Source organism: Passer domesticus, chromosome Z, assembly GCF_036417665.1.
Source record: "Passer domesticus isolate bPasDom1 chromosome Z, bPasDom1.hap1, whole genome shotgun sequence".
In the NCBI taxonomy this organism is placed as follows: Eukaryota; Metazoa; Chordata; class Aves; order Passeriformes; family Passeridae; genus Passer; species Passer domesticus.
Genome location: NC_087512.1, coordinates 67,596,602 through 67,622,829, shown reverse-complemented (window position 1 = coordinate 67,622,829; position 26,228 = coordinate 67,596,602). Strand labels below are relative to the sequence as shown.

General features: G+C 37.3%; 1 long non-coding RNA gene across 1 annotated transcript; it reads right to left on the bottom strand.

The window, feature by feature from the left end:
• Positions 1 to 19,291: 19,291 nt before the first annotated feature.
• Positions 19,292 to 25,851, bottom strand: LOC135290118 (uncharacterized). Its single transcript, XR_010352830.1, has 3 exons — positions 25,435 to 25,851; positions 21,103 to 21,204; positions 19,292 to 20,586 (listed from the first exon to the last, which is right to left on the bottom strand). It is a non-coding gene; the product is annotated as an uncharacterized LOC135290118 (long non-coding RNA).
• Between the last annotated feature and the right edge of the window lie 377 nt (positions 25,852 to 26,228).

The following is a 26,228-nucleotide window of genomic DNA, read 5'->3' as shown; positions in this document are numbered from 1 at the left end:
AGATTATCATGTCATTTTTGCTGGAGTGGGATGTTTGAGAGATTCTCTGTTATTAAAGTCAACAAGGTTAATTATAATCATCATAAGATGCAGTAGCTCTGGGTTTAAACTAGAGTTTTTCTGTCCTCTAAGAATGGCTGGTAACTACAACAAAGAGAAATTAAACCAAAAGTGACAGAAGTTGGTGTATTATATCATATGCAATTGTATATTGTCACACATAAGAAGGGGAACATTACTAAAGAAGAACAGGGATCCAGGGTGAATATAAGTAAAATGTGGTGGCTTAAATACTGTGAAATTTTATAAAATCATCAAGTCTCATCAGGAGCACTATCCACTATCAGGCAATGGTCATCATTGTTAGGAATCATTTGGCCTAACAGGATTCTTTGGGAATCACTATTCTGTAATAAATTCTTTACTAGTCCAGCTCTGCCCAAATGAGGTGGCACATTTTGCATTTTCTGAATCTTGTAAAACTTGCCATAGCTTCTTCTGGAGCATTTTAAAAGCGGTGGCACATTGAGGTGCAGTGTAAAACAATAGAGTACAGCAAGCCTGCGAACAATTCCACAAACACCACCACAACAAATCAGGGCATTATTTTTAATAAGGTACTTGACTAAAGTGATGCTGTTGACACTGGAATGACATCTCTTACTTATATAGTACAAATGATTTGCATTTAGATTTTACTAGATCTGTCTGCTCCTACTTTCAGTGACACATCCTTGCTAAACAAGCATCATAGAGAGGAGACAGTGTTTTGATTTTTTGTTTTTCTTTAACTCTTTGAACTTCAATGGTGTTTTTATAGAACAGTAAGAATTCTGCTAGTTTTCTGTTTGCTTTTTCCATACTGTAGTCATTAGGGCAAATATCTTCGCTCAGGTTAAATAAAACATTTAGTTGTTATCTTTGGCAGATGGATATTCTTGATGGTAGACTGAATTTGAGGCCCTGTGCTCAGAGTTCAAAGGTCATGTGTGAATTTGTTATGCTTTCTGGTTAACTCAACAAAATAAATGAAACTGGTGAAATTCTCATGAAGTGTTTATTTTTTAAGGTTGCCATAATATACAGTAAATTACAATTTATGAGGTGTAACTGAAAAAAGTCTAGAGGAAGTTGTGTATAAGATTAGGGGATTATCAAATCAACTTTTTTGTGTTTTCAAACATAAAGTATTTTACAGCTACAATAAATTGTTTGAGAGTGTTTTCAACCCACAAATTTTAATAATTTAATAAATACACTGTCCCACTCCTGTAAAGTGGGATATATAGCCAAATCTCAGAGTGGTTTGTGCACAGAGTATTACAATAGTAATATAATATTTTTTTCTTTACTTAGATACTGGAAGAGTGTTCTGTTTTTATCCATAACACATGGTGATTGGTCATTTGTTTTAATGAACTGCATCTAAGAACTTGCTGGAGTTAGGAGGAGAGTTGTCATCCCCCTCCTTTTTCTCCATCTGTTGCAGGCTGTTAGATACAAGGAGAGAGCATCACTTATTACCTCTCTTGAAGCATGTTGACCTTTTAGGCTCTTGGCAAAGTGACTGCAATGTCAATATTCATCTTATGGGAGACTGAAGGCTATTATTCATCTCTCAGTGCTTGCCCTGAAGGAAACAAATACGAAAAATGTTAATTTATTTCTCTTGAAGGAGGATGAGATTGAACAGAATGAGAAAGGAGCTGCTGCAGTTGGTGTGTGTGTGTGTTCCTTACTTTAAAAAAATTATTATTACTATGTTTTGATCATAACTATGATTCTGAAATGGTACCATGAAAATTATCTGCGGTAAGTTTTTTGCACATAGCCTTGGCACACTCTGTCCTGAAAGTAGAATGTAACATAATGAAAGATCTGACATCTTCTTCAAAAGTAGGTGTTCAGCACAGGATGGTGGCAGCAGTGGAGTCAGAGATTCAGCACAGAACTCTGTCCAGATCTTAATAAGGAAGGTCCAACAACTAATGCTGTAATAAGATAACTATTTTAATTGGAAGAGGAATATACATACCCAGCAAATCTTAAGTCCCTTCAGTTGTTGGACACCCTGCATTTCTGCAGCATCAATTGGAGCCCAGGTAGACCTCCACACATCCCTCTGTTCAGAGCTAATCCTGTCCACAAGGGAAAGCTCTCCCTTTTGGTCATATAATTCCTGCACGAGCAAGCAACTCTGTTCTAATGAGAACTTCTTGCTGCCCTTTTAGGTAAAGGCAAGACCGTGAAGGTGGTCCAATAAACAATACCCAGTGGAAGCTGCCTACAACATTCTCTCTTGCAATATGTAGGTCTAGTTTATGCTGCAGCCAAGGGACTTTTGGTGCACAGTACAGCCCCAAAGGCCTCACATTATGTGCAGTTCAGCACAGCACAGTTCAGCACAGTCCTATGTATGTGCAACACTCCCCCATCAGTATTAATAGAGTAGGTATCCAAGAGTGATGTAACTGAGTTCAGAGTGTAGTGTAGAGTGACTTGTGTTTGTAGACAATACAGCACCTAGAAACAATAATTTATTTTAATAATATCATTTATGACAAATATTTCAATAATACTCTGGGGGTTTCTTCTGGAAATTTAAGTAACTAACTTTAAAATAAAAAGAAATGCCTCAATTTCTTCTACTTCTTCCACGTTAGAAAGATCCTGCAGATGAGATGGATGGGATTTCATCCAATCTGCAACGACTTCATAGAGGGAATAATTGTATGATAGCTGGTAACCTATAACAGACTATTTGCATCATATACAAATACAATTTCAAAATCTATTGAAAGGATATGCACGTGTGCATTAATTCATCCATTTCTTGCAAAGGGAGAATCCATTTTCTTTCAGATTGTGCTTATCTCAAGTGAAAGGAATCTTCATTTATTAATGGATAAGACCATGTATCAAGTGACTGTTCCTACCTTTGAAGCAATTCCGTTTTGTAACTGTATATATATATATATATATATATATATGTGTGCATACTTCAGATACATTTTGACTTAATGAAGAGCTTAATAAAAATCGGCATTCATAGCTTCTGTGTAGTCAGATAAATTAGTTAATGCACAAACTGAGATCTTATGTATTATGCAAAAGATTAGTTCTAAGATTTGCATAATGTGCTACAAATGACCTACTGTTTCAAACAGTAGCAGCTTGGGTAAAAGTGGGTTGAAAGCTGAAGTGACGTCAATAAAGTAATTACTCCTAGCTTGGTACATCTCATTCACTGTCAAAAGTTCAAGTCCCTGTAGTGCTGAGAGAACAGCTGAAAGACATTGAAGGAAAGTTAAAGCAAAAATGCTACTACAATAGTCAGCAGGAGGGGCAGGGAACGGTCAGTGTGATTGGGGTACCAGGGATTCTTAGCTCTTCAGCATCTGATCCAAAATCCCATTAAAATGAAAAGCAGTCCTTGTGCCTCCTTGAAGAGTGTTATTATTCTGAACCACAAGCTGCAGATTTGAGTTACGAGATTGTACTAATTCAGACCTGACTACACTGTTAACGAAACCTTAAATCAGTTCAGTTTCTGAGACAAGGGAGAAATACTCTTTACAAATCTTGAAGTAATTATGTAGTAGATTCAGAACATCAGAAACAGCAACTGCCTGAATTTACATAACAAGTTTGATCATACCAGGGTGCAGAACACAGAGTGGATTGGAAACACATGGACTCCTGTCAGTCCCTCATTTGGTTTCTTATGTGGTCAAAGCCCTTATTTTCTCTTTCCTTGGGTGTCCCTTAGGAGAAATTTTTGTGGCAATGTCTCACAAAATTTTTTGTTGCTATGGCAAACAGCTTACAAGCACAAGTCCATGGCACTAACACTACTCAGCATGGATTTTCTGAATCAATATTAGTCTAAAAATATTATTCTCTAGCTATCTCCTGTATAGGCAGCCTATACTGAAGGCATTTCAGTCCCTCTGCATTCCTGGGGGCCAAAAAAGCTTTCAAATTGGTGCTATTAAAAGACCTTTTTAATTTGCTCTCAAACAAAAGATTAAATGGATATTAGAATTGTTAGCTCCAGATTGACTGAGGCATGTGAACAGAGCAATTAGAAGAGATACAATACCACCATTGACTGAGCAAAGGGCTTCCCTCTGTCAGATGCTGGAAGAATCACAAAAAAACCACAAAATTTTGGGTTCTGTGTCGGGCAGGCATGCAGGTGTGTAAATTCACTTATTGTAATTTGAATCTAATCTTTAAGAGGATTATTAATAAATTTTTAAAACAAATAATACACAAAATATTATCATTTTACTTATTTTGTTCTTATTGAATAAGAAAAAAAAGCTATAATTTTTTTTGTATTGGGACAAGAATACTGCAATACAAACAATTTTTTGGCTGAGGCCATCTTAAATTGTGGTTTTCTCAAGGTAGAATAAGGTCTAACCCACTCTTGCCGTATAAAAATATAAGCTGAAGCAGTTGAATTTCTTGTTGCCAATTTGTGCAGTTTGTTAGCATGGCTCTTGTAATGTCTGACTGTTCCAGAGAAGCCCCAGACACCAATGCTTTTGAAAACATAAGTAAAACAAATTAATAGATCATCAGGTTAGAGGGATGAAGCTTTGAGAACCAGACATATTTGCAGAAATGAAAATGTAAGTAATTTTTGCGGCAAGGGGCAGAAGGAGTGGTTGACCAGCAGTGCATCAGCAGGGTGGGGGCATTATGGCTTCCAGAGGAAACGGCTGCCTTGGGCAATGATGTCCATGGTCACTGCCACGTGGGATGATGTGTCCTGTGCTTTGCTCTCACCAGCACCCTCAAAGTGCCATGTGCTTCTCCTGTCAACAGGGCTTTGTTTGGGAAGCCTTGAATGGCCAAGAGTCTGTGCATCCTCCAGAATGGGAGCTGCAGCCCAGCAGGACCACCCAGGGCTGGTGAATGTGTAGACCTGCAAGCTCTGTTCGACATCAGCACTTGTTCCTACTCTGACTTCCACTATTCTTCTGATTTCTTACACAGTGCTGCTCAAATAATTGACTTTTAAATAAAACCCTATGTTGCTCAAGAAGAAATGGGAGAGTGGGAACCCCTTCCTTTCATTAACACACACAGGCATAGCAGATGGAATAAATGGACCAGCTGCTTTGTATACTGAGGTACCTGGGTTTTACTCCAGCCACTATATCAAGAGGAAAATTACATGCTTGGATGTCTGGTTGAAACGTCTTTTGGGAAAAAGAAGAAAGAAATTGAAAATTGTATACCTAATTTAAAAATTCTGTAATATCAATCTTTGATCATCATGAGGAGTAGTAATAGAGCAAGTAGGGTATCTAATAATGGTAAATGTTTTCAGAGACTTGGTAACAGCCACAGGTACAGTGGGTTGAAGTCAGGTCATTTTTAACAATAAGATAAAGTCTCATTGTTTCACTAGGAAGCAGTGTTTGTAGCTATCTTTATGACAGGCAGTGTTCTGTCTTAATTAGTAATATTATTTCTACTTCACCTAAAATAGCTGAAGGGTTCTCCTGGGGTCTATTCTTGGATACCATTTTGTTTAATCTTATTATTAATGGTTATAATTTTTTTCTTGCTTGGATTATCATCTGTATGCCAATGATTCTCTTATTTAAACAAATAATTATTACACATTACAATTCCATTTACTGCATGACAATAACAAATTGTAGTTACAGCTCATTCAAAGTAAATTAGTTCTAAAACACTAATAAAATTAATTGCAAGATGCTTGATTGAAAAATAGAAACAGTTAAAATAGGAGCTCTTTATCATGGTGTTTGATAATATATTCCTTACTGGAATATAGTTACTAGCTTTAAATATCTTGGTAATTTTTGGCAAACAAAGAGTAATTGAAACTTAGTTGCTAAGAAACATTATTTCTCATTGCTGACAATAATGATTTTCTTTGATTGTTGCTTCTATTGTTTTTCATTGCACAAGCTAAATGTTTTCTCATAACATTGTGAAAACATTCTTTGGATTCCAATTGTTTTATGTGAAACCACTGGGTCTGTTTTAAAAGCTTACAGCAGCATGGTATTCTCCTGGAAGAGTGGTGGTGTAGGATTTTCTGTGGTAGATGTAAATTTTTAGAATGCCAAAGATACATGAATGAAAGCTGGAATTGCAGTTCAAGGCCAGCAATGCTAGCCTTCTCTCATATACTGCAGGTGAAAAAATTTGTAGGGATACTTTTCTTGATGTCTAAATGGCTTAGCAGCACTACAAACATTTTTCAGATGCTAACACTTGCTTTTGGGGAAGCAATTTTAGTAATCTGAAAAGAGGTTTTATTTTTAGAATTTTTTTAAGTCCCAAAGAAAGTGGCTTTATTTCCCCTCAAATCATTAAACAAAACCCATAAAAAATGTAGCCACATTTGTAGCTGGAAAAGTATTCTTTGGCAAAAGTCAAAAATAGGAGCTCTTTGATTGCTGATAGAGGCAGCCATCTACAATTTTTTCTCCAAGAATTTCTGTTTGATCAGATCATGTAGTTGGCAGATTCTCTTCTAAACTTCTTTGTGATTAATGCAAGGGATGAAAAATTAGCAGCAAAAAACCTCACCATGCTAGTTTTTTATTTTGACCCATTTAATAGATAAGTTCTGTTTTAGGTCAAAACTCTGCTCTGTGAGAATTACTTTAATATTCAAATGGCAAATTTTTAAAAAACAATTTAAAGATTTTAATTTTTTTTAAAGTTTTGGAGTGTTTCTTAAATGTATACATTGCCTTTGAAATGAAATAAAATCTAATGCATACATATCCTAAGAGAAAAAATATTAAGAAAACAGGAAAGACTTGGACAGTGGGGATTTTCAATTCTCCAACAGATGCATGATTTTCCTTGTAGAGATCTATGCCATATCCTTTTTCTCTTGTCTGCTGAGGTGTCTTTTAGGTACTAACTTCTTCAGGATGGCTGAGTGTTGCTTACATCTCTAAAAGCAAAGGGTCCACAAGTACAGGAACTGCACACTGCAACAAATCTACATGACAGGATTGGTTTACAGAGCAATCTACAGCATAAATTTTCCGACTGGGAATGTCTGCTTTGGACAGATGCCAGCTGCAGTTTGAGTAGGAAGAAGGTATTACCTATTTTGTTTTGACTACAGGTTTTTCCAGATAACCCTGTGTCTGTGAAGTAGCCTGAAAAATTAAGTCAGAACCCATCCAGTGCTACAGAGCAAAACTGTTACATACATCAGTCCTTGTGCTGTAAAGAAAACATATATCGTAAGAGAGATGTTTCTGCCAGAAAGAGAAATGTAATTTGCATCTGTACGTGTGTGTATATATGCACCTGATTATTGGTTTCACATGGAAACTCATTGTGGCAAAGAGTGTTTTAGTCCTCTAAAGACTGAATTTCCAGGCTGAAAAGTTTGAGGTTGAACTCTTTCAAATAATTTCTGTGTTTGAAGATTTTTTTTTTTTTTTTTTGCTTTTTGATCTGAAAAGCTGGTACTTTTATTTAGAGAGGGATAGCTTCTACTTCTTGAAAATGCTGGGAAGTGAAGTTTGCATTTACTGTGTAAAAAGATGAACATGTGGAAAAAAAAATCAGACCTTGATTTTCTTCTGAAAGGAAAATTGTTTTTGCAATACAGCTCAACATGTCCTTTGTGTGTTTCCGTGTGTAGTAAATATATTCTGATGTTGATAAAATCTGTTTTCCTAATGAATGTTTTAGTATTCTTTTGTCCCATTGTATTAGGTTCCTATTAACTGGCTTACTGTTTAGGTACTGTGACTAATTCTTGGTTTCTAGTTTCTAATTTGGTTACTTAATTAATGGTTTCCAGAGTTCCAGAATGACGGTACTTTTATAAATGAAATGCAACTACCACTGTTTCTGAGTATGGCAAAAAAGGACTAAATGTCAGACAACCACCAATGAAGAGAAAAGAGAAAGAGAAAGAAGGGAAGGGAAGGGAAGGGAAGGGAAGGGAAGGGAAGGGAAGGGAAGGGAAGGGAAGGGAAGGGAAGGGAAGGGAAGGGAAGGGAAGGGAAGGGAAGGGAAGGGAAGGGAAGGGAAGGGAAGGGAAGGGAAGGGAAGGGAAGGGAAGGGAAGGGAAGGGAAGGGAAGGGAAGGGAAGGGAAGGGAAGGGAAGGGAAGGGAAGGGAAGGGAAGGGAAGGGAAGGGAAGGGAAGGGAAGGGAAGGGAAGGGAAGGGAAGGGAAGGGAAGGGAAGGGAAGGGAAGAACCCATAAGTGAGAAGGAGAATTGATCCAGTAGTCAAGGCAAGATTTTAATGGATTTTAGGTGATTTGAATGAGGTAATTACATATTTAAAGGGAGCTTCTCTGTTAAAATAAGCCAGACTGAGTCTCTCTTCAGAATCTCTCAAGTTTTGCACATATTCTACATGCACTGTATGATTTTGCACAGGAGCCAAGTTATAAATTCTATCTGTTATCTGTGTAGAATTACAGAGCATGATGCTACCTAGTCTTTTGGGATTTTATTCTTTCAAAAGAGAAAGTGTATGCATAAGATCTAGTCACCTTGTAAAAATGAGGAAGTACTGTCTGTGTACAGAAAGCAGATTAGGCTGGGGTCAGTGACTTTATGACAGCTATTCCAATATGTTTTATTTGAAGAGCAAAATGCCAGAGATTTAGTGCTTTTGAAAATAGTGCTATGTAAAGCCTGTGTTGTATGATGAACACAGTAGAAGAACAGCAGTGACAGTGAAGAGTGATTTTAATTGCTTTAAATGTTCCTTCTTTCCATAACAGTCCCTAGGTCACATCATCCTTACAAACACTGCTGGAGTCTCTCAGCAGGACATTTTTTCTGGAGAGATGTTTGTCACATATGGACTGCCTTCAAGCAAGGAATTCAGTTGCATATAAGGCAATGTGCTCAAAGAAGGCAGTTTGGTAAAAAAGGGAGAAATGCTTGAAATGCCTCAATAAAACCACCATCTCCAGTGCAGGTTAACTTCACCTAGGTAGTAAGCATAACTAAGCAAAAGAGAAGACCATAGACCATAGACATAGACATCCATGCTGCAAGAACAATCATAAAGCAAGATGCTGAAAATATGTGATATAGTAGAAGAAGTCAGAGGGAAGAGCACATTTTATCAAGCTGTGCCACATGTTTTGTGAAAGCTCATATCTACATCAAAACATGGCCCACCTGACATGCCATCTCTGTCCGGGTGTTTGCTGTCCAGACATGGTAGTTGTAGGTGGATGAATGGGTACAACTGTAATGTGGATAAATGCTGTAATTGTGTTCATATGATTTTATCTATGAGACAAGTATTTATGATTGCATTCCTGGTTTGCTTCAGAAATGATCCCATTAAAATCAATGAGCATATTGATCCAATTCAAGGGAAAGATATCTGGTGTCATATCAGTTGAGAAATGTGTTTGACAATTCACTTGCTCATGAAAGAGGCACCAAGGACATTGAAAATTTCTACTGCAAAAAAAACAAAGTGAGATTTTTCTGTTTTCTATATGAAATAAAAGGAAGATTTTTAATATTTAGACTCGCATCTAGTTATGATGTTGTGCATGTGGGCACCGGATTAAATTCACTGCACTTTGCAATTACTCATTACACATCCACTCTGGTAAATGTTACTACATTTTTCTGGGTAGTGATGACAGGACAAGTCTGAGCTCTTTCACCCCCCCCATGGCTATGGCATCTCCGTTCTGGCTTGAAAAGAGACTTAATCCTCCTGCAAGCAATGAGGAGAGGAGAGGAGAGGAGAGGAGAGGAGAGGAGAGGAGAGGAGAGGAGAGGAGAGGAGAGGAGAGGAGAGGAGAGGAGAGGAGAGGAGAGGAGAGGAGAGGAGAGGAGAGGAGAGGAGAGGAGAGGAGAGGAGAGGAGAGGAGAGAGAGAGGAGAGGAGAGGAGAGGAGAGGAGAGGAGAGGAGAGGAGAGGAGAGGAGAGGAGAGGAGAGGAGAGGAGAGGAGAGGAGAGGAGAGGAGAGGAGAGGAGAGGAGAGGAGAGGAGAGGAGAGGAGAGGAGAGGAGAGGAGAGGAGAGGAGAGGAGAGGAGAGGAGAGGAGAGGAGAGGAGAGGAGAGAGAAAAGTCAGGGTCTTAAGTCTGGGGCGTGGTTTAGAGTAGCCTGAAAATATTGCAATATTTATGCACATTTTATTCTGTGTATGCACAAAGCACTTGTCATTCTGAGTCAAGAGAATGAGATGTTTGAGTGCTATGAAAAATGAGACAATGTTCTGCTACCAATGTTTGCACCTTCGTGTTCTGAGTGCAAAGTAGATTTGGCATGTTACCAGCCCAGACGGATAATATTTCATTCCTGCATTATTATAATAGAAGCACCTATGAACAGCAGAAGGTAAAAAAGTTGTAGTGCTGCCAATTCTTGAGACGTAACTGAGCTTCATGCTTTTTTGTTTCTTATGGTGTCAAAAGTGAGAAACTTGACTTTTATTTAAGAAAACTTATAAACCTTATTTTTATAAAAAGATTCTTGAAAACCAATGGAGAAACTTACATGAACTATATATTCAGATGACTTTCAAGCTGCATACAATGCAACACCATATAACTATATGATAAATTGAGGATTAATAATTTGTTCAATGGATAAAATTCTTTGGATTTATTTTTTATCATGAGTGTTTTCAGTGCATGAAGTATGAGGCTGAGGAACTCAATAATTTTAAACATTTTTATTTTAATATGTCTGTGTCGCTATCACATTTCCATACCTGGCATAATTCCATATTCAGTGTTTGTTTCAGAACATTTAGTTGGGCTTCAGTCTGTCCTGAAAATCTTTCTGCATATGTTTAAATTTGAGGCATAAGTGCATGCATTCAGTTACTACGTGTGGAGATACTATTTGGTGTGACTAAAGAGAACAGGAGCTGCATACTGCCTACCACTTATCTAACAAAATGGTTTATGCTTCCAACATAAATTAGTCATCCAAATTGTGGGAGTCAGAACCTCACAATCCCTCAAAGTCAAATTTTGATGGAGTCAGTATCTCCTTCTGGGATCTACAATACTCTATTTGTAATGCTTTGCACTTCCACTATTTCTACTTTCACATAAATATTTTTTGGATACTGTTTATGTTTTTGGTTTCAGATATTTTAGTGTGGCTGTAACTTTTCATTTGCACCACATGCTTTTCCAGGGGAATATAATTGATCTATTCCCCTTTGCAATATTCTGTATTTTATATTCACTTTAGCTGCCTGCCTTTCTTCCTCCACCCCAATAAATTCTTTATTGCAGATTTTTTTTTTCTCAAAAGCTTCCAGATTTATTGGTTCTATTTTAAAGAAATGTATAAAACGATAATTGGTGAAGGCATTACTGCTTTCAGTTTACAATGTTACTAACTAGAATGACACTCATTTTGCTGATAAATATGAAGTAAACTAGAAATTTAGAATAAAGAAGTCATTACTTTTTTGTTGTTGTTTTTGTTTGTTTGAGAAAAATATTTTTAAATGCCCTACACCATAACTTGTCAATGAAGAATTTTTAGCAGGCAGGGCTTTTTACATGGTTCAAGGTAAGAAGTCAAAGACAAAGATCTCCCTCAGCAGTCAATATTCAGGCAATTGATCTTCTCCTTTTATTTAATCTCACCAGCCACTTCCCTTCCTCTCCTCTCCTTTCCCTCTGTCTTTTTTCCCTTCCCCCATTCTACTCAGGGAAACTAAATGTTCCTGCTGCCAGCAGAGCTTAGTGTAAGTGTAATATTACATGAATCAAAGGCCCTTTAGGCCATGATATAGACTGGTAATTTATTACTGAAGAACAGAGGCTTTTTTGAAATTTCCTTTAGTTCAGGCAGATCACTATGAATTAACTAGGCAAGAGGGCAGCAGGTGCTCTCATTAAATTTACAGTCACTGCCAGCAGACAGGGAAGCATTTAAAAAAAGAACATGCAGCTGTGCTGACACATGTAATTGCAACCATCCACAGACTCACAAGATGTGTGGGGGTAGCCACAGACTTTTGGTCACTGTGCTCTAGCTGTGCTGGCACACAAGGACCAACGCACATTATGCTTATGATTAGGTCCCTAAAACGGCAAATTGTTTTTACTAGACCTCCAAACGTCGTGTGAGAAACAAATGACCTACTGGCAGGGCTGGGTTTAGTCAAACCTCCCAGCTGAAGCGACCTTGAACTTCAGAGAAGTTCATAGCCTGATTGCAGCTTTGTGGTTTTGGCATTGCTCCACTTACCCTTTGTAAAATAACAGCTTCAACAGATCTCCCCTTGATCTATGTTCTTGGCTCAGTTTCTTCAGCCATCAGATAGTGTTTTGTGTATAACTGGTGTTTGAAACTAATGAAATGACATTTTTTGCAGAATGAAACCTATATTTACCTTACAAGAAAGGAAATTCCATGCAAAGCTGCCCACTAATGATACCTTTTTAATTTTCCTTTGTAATTGCTTATTACTCTAAAATAGTATAGAAATGCTTATTTTGCACCCCAAGCATTCCTTGGGGAAACACTAACAAAGTAAACTCTTGGCATTGATCCAGAGTTCCTTTGAGTCAAGACTTCCATTGACTTCAGTGAGGTTTTACATCTGGCCTTTAAAACCTACTTTTAGCTTTAGACATATGTGTTTTGTTTTCATTAAGACTTTTCATGGAAGTTTCACACACATGTCTAAGGTCCTACACTAACCAGAGTCTTATGCCTTGTTATCTAAGTTCAAAACAATCTTCAAGTGCAAATGTGCTGGAGTCAGTGCTCTGTATTCAGAGTACGTTGTACTTTGTCTCTGGCTGTGCACCCTATTGTGTTTGTACACTGCACGTTGTTACAAAAATGTGACTATTCTTTTCCTTTTGTTTCTTTTCAAAATACTTTAACTAATAAAAACCTGACAAAGTTAGTTTGATTGATTAGACAAGTACATCTAAATTATGTAATTCACCATGTATAACTAAAAAGATATTTGATTTTTTGTTTATAGAAAAGATCCTTCCTTCCTTCCTTCCTTCCTTCCTTCCTTCCTTCCTTCCTTCCTTCCTTCCTTCCTTCCTTCCTTCCTTCCTTCCTTCCTTCCTTCCTTCCTTCCTTCCTTCCTTCCTTCCTTCCTTCCTTCCTTCCTTCCTTCCTTCCTTCCTTCCTTCCTTCCTTCCTTCCTTCCTTCCTTCCTTCCTTCCTTCCTTCCTTCCTTCCTTCCTTCCTTCCTTCCTTCCTTCCGTATAGTTTCAAGTCTTTTGTTCCTTTTAATCTTAAAAAATAAAGATGCTTCATATTGTATTTTTAGTGTGTGAAACTTGAAGCAAATAAAGGGAAATATTTGCACAATTCTTCAATATTTTTCTATATGTTCCTATAAACTTCTTTTCAGGATTATAAATCATTAAATGCTTCTATATACACTTGTTTATACAATGTTTGAAGAAGTTTCTTCTCTCTTGTCTTGTATTTACAGTTTCCCAGTGTTCATAAAATAGTTTGATGCTACAGAGCTATGAACAAATTACACTACTTTTAATAGAGCCATTTATCTACTTTAGAGAAGATTAACATGCAACCCCTAGAGACATTTCTCACCTAATAAGAATAAAATGAATGCTACTTGAGCACCTGTAATCAAATTACTTTTTATTCCCTAAACCCCTGACAGACTCTGCAAGCCTTGTAGTTTCTTAGGTGGGTGTTTTATACACCCTGGTAGCATACTGTTGGGATTTTTCCTTTCTGTCCTCTCATATTTTGCCCACTCACCAGCCACTATTTCTTGAGAGAAAAGTGCACCAACCACCCAACCAGAAGACTCCTCTCAGGATGAAATTCCCAGCATTTTGGAGGGATGAAGCACCCCACCAGCCATTCCTCTATAGGTGTCACAGCCCAGTCTGAAGCGCTGGTGAAAAAAGGGCCAAATAATTTTGTATCTTGTTGAGAAATGCTGCTACTGCAGGCTTGATTGTTCCCAGCCAGATGTCATGGCAAGACTGCTGCACTTACAAAAAACAAAACAAATACCAAAACACTAACAACAACAAGAACAAAAAAACCCAAAACAAAACAAAACCCAACAACAATAAAAACAAACAAACAAACAAAAAAACCCCACCCAAACTAACCAAACAAAAGGTTAAATTAAGGAAAGAAAAAAAATCCTATTGAGCATAGCAAAGTCTCTCAGTTCAAATGAAAAGCAATGTGTAAAGCTAATTCTGTTCAATATAAATTTGTTTTCAAGAATAATATTGAGCTCAAATTTAGTCTGATGTTTTCAGATAGAATTCAGTAGTTTTAATTCAAAATACTTGAAATAGGTAATCTGAGCTTGTTATATGTATATTTAAAAATTAAATGGGGCTTCCTTGTATAGCTCTGATGAACATTTCTATTATCTCTATATGAGGAGGTTTGGTTTTGTCTTATGACACCAAGATGACCCAGCAATGATAGAGAGATTACTTTTTCAGACTGGGAAACAGAAGTTATGTTTCTGCACAAAATTCATGGGTTCTTCAAGCTGGAAGCCTATTTGGATTTATTTTTGTCCCTCTGAAAATGAATTAATTTAATTAATTTTATATGTTTTTAATTAACATTATTACCTATAAATTTGCTACATTACCAGAAAAAAAGCCAATGGAACAGACACAGAATACTGCTAGATAAAAAAAAGGCAAGTACTAACTGTTGGTTGAAAAGTTGCTATATCAGCAGATGTTCATGTCAGGATGTTGTTTCATGGCTTGCAGATCAGACATGACACCAGCTTGATATCAAATCTTTTATTCTCATCTCACTCTCTGTAATCTCTCAGCATGGGACTCCCCAGCACTTGTGCTGACACTGTCTTCACAATGTCAATCACACTTGCATCTCAGGTGATACTGATCAGGAAGATTTCAGTGAAAAGGATGTCTCCAGGCATCTCTGCATTTTGTAAGGATAACCTCTCATGGGCTGTTTAGAAGAAAGAGAAAAGGTTGCTTGCTAGGTGTGGGTCTCATAAATTAGATTTGAATTTAGTCCACATGAAATCTGAAAGTCTACTCCCACTCCCTACAGTAGAAGTTACATGCCTCACCTGTCTGGAAAATGATAGTGTAAAGCAGGAATTAACAAATCCCAAACAAGATACCTGCAAATCATCTCAACACCAAAAACTTTCAGCAGTCTGTCCTATTTCCACTTCTTAGACATGCTTTATAACTCCATTTCTACCTGAATTCATTAGACAAAATATCTGATGAAACACTGGCTAACTTGCCATCTAGATTTTTTTCTTTCTTATAATTATTTGCCAATTTTTAAATATTTTTAAAAATTTAAGATGTATCCTGTACAGTGAGCAGGAGTCAGAGCATATTACCAGCAATGAGCTCATTTACATAAAAATTCATCAATATCTCACTGGCTGTTGAAAACAGATGAGTCCACACTCACATCAAAAGCAAAAGGGGTCCTACAGTGATGGCCTTTTTGATAGGAAGATGCAGGAAATCTTTGCTTGGAGTTTTTGTCTTTTTTTAATGGAAAAAAAATCTTCCTTTCTATTTTCCTACTATTTTTACCTATCTTGAGTTCATTTTCTCATACTCTGGGTACTGTAAGGTCATACAAAACAAAGGGAAAAAAATCTTGCATGGTCTTCATTCAGATTGCAATAAGAATAATAGTAGTTCTTGAAAGCACATGCTCAGTCCTAGAAAGTCCTTTAATGATTTCATGATGTAATAGTGGTGCACATCAATGAACATCTATGAACATCAAAATATATGAACCTGTTAATAACTCTTGAAAGTTTATTTTACATAATTTAATTGAAGCTTAAATGTACTTGATGAGTCACCTGTGGTATTAAAAACCTAGAGCAAATATTGCTACAAATTTATACAGGAATAGAAGCGTTATCAAAATCTGAGAATTTTTTTCTCTGCTGTTAGGTGAAATTCTGCAGTAGAAAAACCAAATGTGTTGTCAGCTACCTCTTTACAGCATCCAGAAATTTCATTTTGCTGATACTTAGATTTCCTTTATAGCAGAAACAAAATCCATTGGGCATAAACCTTAACTAATTATTGTCAAATGCAAGAATCTGCACCTAAACCTGCATTTTTTTACATGCCTGCTTAAAGAGAATATTTATCTTTGCAAATTTTATGTAAGATGTGTGGCATTTAAGGTACCTTTACTGAAGAAGACCTTTACATCTTTGCATGTGTGTATCCAAAGGAATATCTGGTTACTATAAATTCTTTCAATTTAACACACACCACTGTGACATTTGATTTCAGTGATTAGTTTTCCAGATGCTTAATGTTGAACTGACAAGGGTTTTATTTATCAAAAGTACGCATTGATTCCTGGAAGCCATAACCTTCCCATTATATTTATCATACAGGTGGCTTAATTAAAATTTCTTTTAAAAGTATCTATGTGGATGTTCTGTGTCTTCTCTCCCCCTGTGCAAATGAGTATCATGCTGTCACGTCTTTCTTTTAGGGTTTTGCTGACCACAATAAAATGGAATAAACCACATTAGTGAGGTGCAACTCAACCAAAGGAATGAATCCCCAGATGTCCTCACATTGGTCCATACCTAAAGTAAGTACACTGGCATGCTGTTATGTTCCTTCCCTCATGTTCTTCCAGAACACGAACTTCTGAATGCAGGGCTGTCTGATTGGCCTCTAACCAAGCTCTGCTCCACAACCAGAAGTTGCAGTGTAGCATTGGTGATTTGTTTATTCTATTTTAATTTTCACAGCATTTTACTTAGACCTTTCTTTTTTTTCTCCAGCTCCCCCATCAAGCATGTAAAAATTAGGGCATAAAGTAAAAGTCATTGAGATTTAATGAATTTTTAAAGTCAAATCTTTAAACTCACATTTTAACATTTTTCTAGCAAGATATACAAAAAATTAAATTTATTTTTACATTTAAATTATAAGCATAATTGAAAGTTTTAAGATGATTAAGTGTGCTAATTACATATTATTTGTCCTTTCTTGTGTATTGGTTTAAATGCAGAAGAGATCCAAAACATTTTTTTTCTAGTTGTGCCAGGTTCCCTCATCATCACCTATATAATCTGTGAAATGCAACCAGATAAGATAAAAGAGGCTTACCTTTTTAGTTGAAACTCTAGGAAAGACTCTAGACTCTCATCTAGGAGCCTGATAACAGCTGTATTTCAGATCCAGGTGAAAAAGGGCTACTGAAAATTAATTGTTCAAGAATTGTAGCATTCAGTGGATTGCAATAATCATATTTACCAGATGTAGCAGGGGGAGAGCACCAGTGAAAGACAGTGATGGTGCCTTGCCTTGTATACACTGGCACTTTTAAAACATTCTGTATCATTGTGTGAGCAGTGAGATATAACATGATGGCAAGTCAGCAACTAAGATCATTTGCTTTGCCCAAAACTTGAGAGAACAAAAATATATATAAGAAAAAAAAAATTAAGCAGTGATTGACACAATATTCATGCTGTGGAATATTGAATAGCTTAATCTGAGATACACCAAATTCTGATGTGGTGTTTTAGAATATATTTTAAATAGGTGATTCTCATTCCAATACGAATACCCATGTCAAATGCAAATTTTCAGGTTTTTAAGTTAGTGTAGGCGGCCAAGAAGTATCTATCTAAAATCAAAATCAGTAAATTATCTCTAGCAATATTAATGTTGTATTCTTCTGATATTTCTTTCTGTGAAAGAAATGTTCTTCTGACATTTCCTTCTGTGAAAGAACCAGAAATTTTAAAAGTCTTGTAATGCCTTGTCTCAAGGGACTCTGACAACATGAAAAGCAATTTCTTGTTTTTCAGTGGAGCTTCAGCTGAAACTACCTAACAAAGGAAAAAACAGTCAAGTTTATATTTGCTAAATCTTGATCCATGTTGAGAAAAATTTGAATGACTTTATTGCTGTGCTATATCTGATTCACAAAATTCTTGAAAATATTCTGAGCCCTACTTAGTGGGCGTTCTGACTGGCAAACTTTGAAAACTCCACCTCTACACAGTGCTTGAATAGGGCACAGATTTGGTGTGAACAGTGAGATGACTCCCCTCAGTGATGACCAGTGAGTAGGGGACATCTCTGAGGGCTCACAGTTTGAGTGAAGGCCATATGGGTGTCATTTAGAGGTGTTAAATCTTATCCAACATATGCAAAAATGTGTGATGAAAGCTATCCCAGCAGATTTTAGCCTGCATTTGATAAAATGTTGCTAAGTAATTATTTCTGAGAAAGCATATATTTCCCTTGGGAATTTGGAAACCTGTTGTAATGTGCACTGTTATATTGCATAAAGCAGTCAATGGGTAGGATAAAATTCAGGTGGGGCAAGGATAATTCCTCTCATGGCAGGAGATTGCTTTTCCTCTAGTTGTGATAAAGAGATGATGTTTCAAGGGACTTCTTATACTTTTTTTCTTTCCTTAGGTTGTGAATAATTCTATGCAAATTAAGAAGTCACTCTCCACCACAGCACCAGTTCCTGCCATGTGTTTGTACTGGATAAATGCGGGTATGGTTTTGCTCAAATATATGTGTTTGTGTGTCATCACAAGACATTTTCTTCTAAGCCTATGGATGTGGCCATAAATAAATAATTTTTTTAGGTCATTCAGATACATGGATTGTAGTTCTAATCATATCTCACTCTCTTGCCAACTCTCTTCCACTCCCGCTTCCCTTACCTTTATTTCTGATTTTGTTAGTCCTTCCAGCTCAGCCATTTGCTCTGTTTCTATAGATAGATGAAAGTCTCACACATCTGCCATATGGGCAAGTGATGTACTAGCCTATCAAAACCTTCTTTTGCTTTAATAGAAACTCAGCAAGTTCAATTCCTACTTTGGCAGAATTGGTTGGTGTGGTACTGTGGCAGGGTGAATGTGACTAAATATCTGCTTTTTTAACATCCTCACACATGAATTTTAATTGCTCCCTAGTTGGCTTGGGATCATACTTGGCCCTTCTACAGAGCCTGTGGCATTCCAGCTACAGACTTCTATTCCAGAATGGATTTGGCCTCTCTTCTGAGTGTGTCTCTGTTCCCACAGAAGCACCTCTGTCTCTCTGTCATGCACACACACACACACACACACACACACACACACACACACATATATATATATATATATGGTACTCTTTTGTACAGACATTTTATCTTAATAGCATCAATGTGTTGAGAAATCAGATGGAGCTCCTCTTATGGTATCTGCTTATTCTGACAGAAAGATAGAAGTGACGACTTCATCATAAACATCTTGTATTATTTATAAAGCTAGAAAGTAAACCTTGATGGTTTATTTCCCCTCAAATTTTTCTAGTCCCTACCTTGAAGGCAACACATATTTGCTTTGATTAATGCACATTATCAGACTAAGTATCCTTTACTCTTGTTCAGCTGCCGTAATTTTTGGGCTGCAAAAATGTTCTTCAGTCAGCCATGTACATAAAGCACAGAAGATGGGACTTGAATACTAGGCTGTTCTGACATTGTCATGACAGGACAAACCATACAGATCTGTATCAAAAACTCTCCAGTAAGGAATATTTTACTATCTCCCCACTCAATTGGTTCTAGTACCTCACCTTCCTTATCCCTAGGAAATTTTTCCTAATCTAACTTTCTCCCTCATGCAATTTAAGTACATTGCCTCTTGTTCTAACTGCCACTGATGTGGAGAACAAGGTATTCCCCTCTTCCTTTGTCTACCTTTTTCTGATATATTTGAAAACTGCTACTACATTCCCCTATCAATTTTATCTTTGAGACTTGCAATTCCAGTTCTTTTAATCCTTCCCCATGGGGGAAGGATTCTATACAACTGGTTATTTCCAGTTTCTCTCCTCTGACCTTTTTAACCTTTTTTCCTTTAAGACCTTTTTTTTGGATTTCCTTTCTTCCACATCTCACCACTCCACTCCAGACTCTAACATACACACATATGTATGGATGCTTCCTATGCCTATATACCCTATGAGGAGTCTGAGGAAGCTGGATATGTTTAACCAAGATAAGAAAAGGCTGGAGGGAAATAGTTAACAGAATCACTGAATGGGTCAGATTGGAAAAGACCACAGTGGGCCCATCTGGTCCAACGTCCCCGCTCAAGCAAGGCCTGAAACACATTGCAAAAGATTGTCTCCAGCTTTTCTTGAATACCTCCAGACAGGGAGAATCCACAACCTCTGGGAAACCTCTTCCAGTGCTCAGTCACTTCACAGTAAAGTTCTTCTCCGTGTTCAGGTGGAACTTCTGTGCATTGGTTTCTGCCTGTTGCCTCTTGTCCTACTCCTTGGCATCACCAAGCAGAATCTGGCTCCATCCTCTTGACATGCTTCCTTTAGATACTCATAGACATTGATGTGGTCCCATCTCAGTCACCTCCTATCAAGGTGGAATGGACCCTGCCCCCTCAGCCTTTCCTCATAAGGGACATACTTCCACCCCTTAATCACTTTCACAGTCTTCTGCTGGACCCACTCCAGGAGCTCCATGTCTCTTGTACTGAGCACTTCAGAAATGGTTGCTGTCTTCAATGACATACCAATGTGTAGAGAAGACGAATTCTTCTAAGGTACACTGTGAACAGATGAGAGACAAAGGTCACAAATTGAACCAATTGAAATTTTAATTGAATATCTAGAGTGAGAATGATAAAGCATTAAAACAGAGACTCCAACAGACAGTGAACTGTCCATTCCTGAGAATTTCAAAACTCATCAGTAATTTTAACAACCTTTGATTGGAAGGCTTGACTAGATGATCTTGGGTGGTCCTTCCCAGCTTAAATGATTCCTTGAATCTTTGTTGCCAAAACTGATCATATTACACTGTGCTTCAGTAATGCTTACAGAGGTAGAATCACAGAATAACAGAATAGTTAGCATTGGAAGGGACTTCTGTAGATCATTTAGTGGACCTTGTCAGGGTCACCAGGACAGCAAGTTACAACAGAATTGGTCTAGGTGGGTTTTGAATGTCACCAGAGAGGGAGACTCCCTGGGCAATCTGTTCCAGTGCTCTGCCACCATGAAGAAAAATTTCTTCCTCATGTTGGTGTGGAAGTTCTTGTGCTTTATCTTAAGGCCATTATACCTTGTTCTGTCTCTGGGCACCAATGAAAAGAGTCTGGCACCATTTACTGGTGTCCTTTGTACTTTCCACATTTTCTTCATGATCCCAGATGATTCTGCTTCCCTGTGAGCAAAGAAAGGAAAAACACATCAGAACTATATATTAAAAATCTTTAATTTTTCTGATAATTGAAGATATTTTCCTTCATAGTTGCCTTGATTTTTCTGAAAAAAAAAAAAAAAAAAAAAAAAAAAAAAAAAAAAAAAAAAAAAATCCTGCAGTTTATTCACGTGAATGTGTTGATTGTTGGGCTACCATATTCTGCCTTGATTTCTACCATCAGAAGGTTTATATTTTCCCAAAGCTGGGACTTGCTTTCTTCTTGAGACACATATCTTCTAAATCATTCCTTCTAATCATATCACTCTTCCTAACAAATGTCTGTTAGATCAGTTAAACCACAGCTTTTATCTTAAACTACTTCTTATACATCTTCTTGATTGTTTCCTGATCTGTTTCCACTGGTGCACAGAAATCACAAACACGTAACATTGAGTTCATTCACTGAACTTACTTCCTTTATATAATGTTGCTACGAATAATGTTATCCTTCTTGCTTTTAAAGGACTTTATCCAGAGTGTTGCAGTTTCTCCTTGCCAGTATGTCACAGCTGAAGAGATCCTTCTCTAAAGCTAATGAATCTCACTCAATATGTGTAAACCCCTTTCATGTCATAGAAACCAGCAATGACTTATGGACCATCTTCCCAAAGTCAAGGAAACTAAAGCCCTCCTGGTGAACCATCTGTGCAACCCTGCTTTCATCTGTAGGAGGAATCTGTCCTGGTTTGATCCTTTGACCCTTGATAGAAGGATTAATGAAAATACTGTCTGAACCTCTGACTTCTTCACCCTTGCTCTGAGCCTCATTGTCACTTTTGATCCATTTAGAGGCATTCATAGCAGTATTGTTAGCATTCAGGTCTTTTGTTAAATCACATTCACTTCAATAGTGTATGCTATTGAATAACCATATTGGAGAGTTTTTCTAAGAATTTGTCATTAGTCTCTGTGCAATAATTACCTGTCTGTGGGGACACTGCAAAATCTTTTTTGCACACCAACACTACTGTAAGATAGTATTTTATGGTCTGAATTAGTTCAGGCTATGTTGATGCAAGGCTCCTTCATTAAAAACCAAGACTGACTGTTTTCTAGTAGTTGATCATCATGTAGTTCCTCATTGTCAATGTATGAGAGCTGGCTTGTTCATACCAGGAAATGATGGTATGAACTGCTATGGATGAGTATCAGGGAGATTCCAAAACCTGAAAATGTCATGATTTACTTTTGTGAAGATGAGCATCAGGAATGAAGTCAAAACAGAGAAGTCATAAAATCTCTCAGGAATAATATTCTACTTAATCTTAACATTTATTTCCTTATTTTTTAATCAATTTCTTATCTGTTTACTGACTATAGCAAGCAAATGTGGGAATGGTCATGCTGATACCAAATTCTCTTCATATCCACATATATTTGGTTAAAATGTTGACTTCTGCATGTCCTGTTCTTACTGCTTGAGGGCAATCAAAATTTTACTGTTTCAGGGAAAGACATAGCTTGTTGCAATCATCTTTACGCTGTAAGGTGTTTGTTGCTGTGGTTTTCTAGATAATAATTTTGCTAATATTTGTCTTTGGTATTAAATATACAGAAATATAATGTATATGAATTTTTCTCCACTGGCAATAATGATGATATCAGGGAGGAAGGATGGAATACTCAATCAATGACTAAGGTTGAATTCTTTTAGGACGACACCTGAATCAAAGGGAAGACATTTCAGTTTAAGATTTAGTTTTCAGACACTCCATCAACATTTTCCAAATGATACAATTTATTTCAGAAGTGCCATTAGTTTTTAAATACTACCCAAAAGTTTTTTAATTCAAATAATATAACATTTTACTCTTAGACATAGCTTAAAAAGTTAAAAAATATCTAATTTAGTCTTGAGCCAGGTAAACTTTCTTTCCTTCTTAATAAAATTAAGAATCAGATAATGTATCATCCCAAAGGAAGCAGAAGAAAATAAAATGTTCATATGTCAAAGAAAATGAACTAGAGACTCTTTATAAGACGTGAATTAGGAAGTGAATACAGTTTTGGCTGAGAACAGGTTACTGCTAGGTTAAAGGCTGGACTTAATGATATTAGAGGTCTTTTCCAATCTTGATGTTTCTATGAGATGTTAGGCTATTATGTTATATTAAGGAAGAAGAACTATTGTTAGATTATATGATGTCTATTGAAAGAGTAACCAATTGTGCTAGATCCAGAGGACATAAAATAAGGAAGAAATAAAACTGAAAATTATTTTAATAGCTGAATAAGTGTTCTCAAAGAGAACACTTCTGTTGCTTCTGTAGGGCAGGAAGGAGGGATGCTGGTCACTCCAGCACATCCATCCAGAATTTGCAAGAGGGGATAGCCAACAGATATCTATAACAAAGAACATTGCTTACTTTGTTTTAGGTGATACTGAGTAGCTGTGGCGCAGAGTTGTGGCACAATGCTGTAGAACAGACACCAGGAGGTATGCTACGAACCACCAAATTACCTTCCAGAAGAAGATGGCAGCATTTTAATTTTAATTATATAGATAGTGAAAGAAGGAATCAGCTTGCATTTCTGGGGTGAAAAATTTAGTCTGATTGATTTAAACTGAATGAGGGTAATAGACTTAGATCAGATTCTATGAAAAAATTCTTTAATGTGGGGGTGATGATGCACTGGAATTGCTCAGAGAAGTTTTGGAGTCCCCAATCCTGCAAGTGGTCAAGGCTAGGTTGGATGGGGTTTTGATTCTACTCTAGTTTGGTTTTCCTGGTCTAGTGGTTTAGTGTCCCTACCCACCATGGTGGGAAGTGTGTGTGTATGTAATTAGATGACCTCTGAGGTTCTATGACTGACATTTAGGTTCTAATACTGTGAGGATGTAAGTTGCTCAAACAGGTCTAGAAGTTATTGCTAATTTAAAAATAGCTATATTCAACACATGGAAACTTACTCATCAGCTTATCAGAGTTTTAAAAGATGGTACATATTTAAATGCTGATGCATTTCTTCTGAGCAAAAAAAAAAAGATTACTAAATGCCAATACTCATCTTTAAATAAAATATCTGTGTGTCTTAAAGAAGAAAAATATGAGTGGTAACTGCTATGAAAGTATAAGAGTAATTCTCCCAAACTACATATCTGGCATTAGCACAAGAAGAAGGACTGTTTATACTATAAAATAATAAAAGGTAAGTAGAAGTATCATTTAGAGTTGATCATTAAATATTCAGCAACATATAAAAAGTATTCAAAATACACAGCAAGTAGGAGAGAGAATTTTTTTAAAAATTGACTGAAATGTATTTTAAATTAAATAATTTGTGTTTAGAGATTGGATCAAAATAAAGCCTAGAAACTGTATTATTCATTATCACATAGAAATCACAGTATACCACGGAATATTCCAAGTTACAATGAAAACACAAGGATCATCGAGTCCAACACAATCATGCACATGGCTTCCTCAAGAATCACAGCATGTGACTGTCAGTAATAAAGTAGAGGAAGTGCTCAATAAATGTTATGTCACAATCAGCTATGGTACATCTGATGGAATGGACATGATAATATTTTTTCCCGTCCTCTAAGTAATTCTGAAGGATCTTAAGCAGTTAAACAATCAGGTCTAAAACATTTGAAATGTTTTCAAGTATTTTAAACAAGATTGATGTAAAAAAACTATCTGGTGACCTCTGTTCCTCTGGTTTTCCATATTTCTTGAAAGACAGGAAGTTTCACAGAACATGAATAAAGCTGATAGTAAACCAATGTTTTTAATGGTGATTTTGATGCTGTGCATAATTCAAGTTTTATAAAATAAAATGATAGATTAGTACTTGAAGGAATACAAAGTTTGTTAATGACAATAAATTGGGAGGAGATACTGGCTCCCCCAAAGACAGAAAGGCCCGGAAGAGAGATCTCAACAAATCAGAGCTACAAGAGCAGTCACCAACATACGAAGTTTAACAAGGGCAAGTGTCAAACTCTGCATCTGGGACTGGGCAACCCTGTTTGTGTGTGCAAGCAAGGGAACAAAAGCCTGGAGAGAGGCTGAAAGGGCCACTGCAGAAAGGGCCTTGGGGATCCTGGTCAATGGCCAGCTGAACAGGAGCCAGCAGTGCCCTGGCAGCCAGGAGGGCCCCGTGCCCTGGGAGCATCAGGCACAGCATCACAGCCGGGCAAGGGAGGGGATTGTCCTGCTCTGCTCTGCACTGGGGCAGCCTCACCTCGAGTGCTGGGGGCACTTTTGGGTGCCACAACACAAAAAAGACATTGAGCTGTTAGAGAGTGTGCAGAGGAGGGTAACAAGGATGGTGCAGGGCCTTGGGGTGAAGCCGTGTGAGGAGTGGCTGAGGTCCCTTGGTCTGTTCAGCCTGGAGGAGACTGAGGTGAAACCTTCCTTCTTCATGAGGGCAAGCAGGAGGGGCAGAGAGAGATCTCTGTGGTAACCAGTGACAGGACTCAAGGAAAAGGCATGAAACTGACACAGGGGAGGTTTAGGTTGAATAGCAGGTAAAGGTTTTTCACTCAGAGGGTGTTTGGGCACTGGAACAGACTCCCCAGGGAAGTGGCTGCAGCACCAAGCCTGGCAGAGCTCAAGAAGGCAATGCTCAGAGGCTTTTTGGAATGTCCTGTGTGGGGCAGGGAGTTGATCTGTAATTCTCAACATGGGAAAGTCTTCCTTTCTGTAGACCTTTCTCTGATTCCCTCATCACTGCCTTGGCAGTGAAGTCTAAAACACAGGTGCTCAGTATCTTTGCCTTCTCTGCAACCTCTGTTTCAAAGATTCCCTTTGTATTCACATTAAATCCACATTTTCCCTACTACTTGTTTTGTTATTGATGTATTTGAACAAGGCCTGCTTGTTGTGTATGATAGGTTTAACCCCAGATGGGCCTTGGTCTTCCTCATTGCATTTCTGCATACTCTGACAACCTCCCAATATTCATCCCTGCTTCCACCTTGTGTATCTTCTGTTTACATCCATGTTTTAACAGGAATTCTTCAGCCAGGTCTCAGC